This window comes from Protobothrops mucrosquamatus, unplaced genomic scaffold (genome assembly GCF_001527695.2).
Source record: "Protobothrops mucrosquamatus isolate PMUCROS unplaced genomic scaffold, P.Mucros_1.0 scaffold150, whole genome shotgun sequence".
Taxonomy (NCBI): domain Eukaryota; kingdom Metazoa; phylum Chordata; class Lepidosauria; order Squamata; family Viperidae; genus Protobothrops; species Protobothrops mucrosquamatus.
Genome location: NW_015386515.1, coordinates 1655495 through 1656741, shown reverse-complemented (window position 1 = coordinate 1656741; position 1247 = coordinate 1655495).

Sequence of the window (1247 nt, the reverse complement as noted above, 5' to 3'; positions counted from 1 at the left end):
ATTTGGGTTTTTTCCCACTAATTACTGCTGCACACCACCTCTCGGGGCTCCACACCCCTTCATCAAGGTGGGCCCTTGAGAGTGTACTGGGCCAGGTCTGCGCGGCGGGGGAATCACGCAGAGCCAGCAGAACCGTCCTGTGGAACATTCAGTAGCAACAAGTCCGGCTGTGAGAAACCAGAAAGGGGTGAGGGGGGGGGTGAAAACAATCCTCGTGGAGTTGGTAAAGTTGGTAAAATTAGTGAGCCAGGCCAAAGCCCAGCCAAGTCCACCATCCAACCTCCAGGCCTCCAGATCACACTCCTCCTCCAACCAAGTCACCAGCCCGCCAGGCTCTCGAACCGGAGTATGCCAAGTCCTCCGCCATCCGGAGCGGGGCCACAGCCAAGGTCTTCCAGGTCGTATCGGGTCCTCTGCCAGCCGAAAGCACGGTCACAGCACGATTTTCCGGGCCTTCCAGGCCACACCGGAGCCTCCGACGGCCAAAGACCAAGTCCAAGCCGAGATCTTCCAAGCCGGAACAGGACCAAAGCTGGACCCTCCAGGGCCGAAAGCCAGGGAACGAGGCCGGAGGAGAGCGGGGCCGAGGCCCAGGCCTCCACCACCAGGCCGTCCGGATCCTCCCAGCTGCAGCCGGACGCACCAGGCCCAGGTCGAAACGGGCCGAAAACGGGCCGAAAACGGGCCGAAGACGAGCCAAAAACGGGTCGGAGCCAGGGCCTCCACCGCCCGGCCGCCCGAGTCCTCCCAACTGCAGCCGGATGTGCCAGGCCCGGATCGAAAACGGGCCGAAAACGGCCCGAAAACGGCCCGAAAACGGCCCGAACGGGCCATGGTGGGTCGAAACGGGGGGTCACCCACCCATCCAGTCACAGCGGGCCACCAAAACACCCCCAAAACACCCCATTTCTCACTTGCCAGCTCCGCTCGCTACGGAGCAAACCACAGTAGGTCCGCCATCTTGGACATGCGCAGTAAGTTGGACCTTAAGATGCTGTTGCTTGACATAAGTGAAGAAGCAAACATATCTATTTAGTCTACATATTGTCTCAAGAGCAAAAGCAGGCATTGCGGGCCAGATGAGGGGGGAGGAATGCCTGTGAATAACTACATTATCTTAGCATAGCACAGCCAAGGTCAAAGCAGCAGCAGTTTGTAATAACAGATGAGACGAGAAGAAGATTCACACCTCTGTTTAATTGGAGCATATGATTGATGACTGTGAAAGGAGGGAGGGAGTTGTGCTT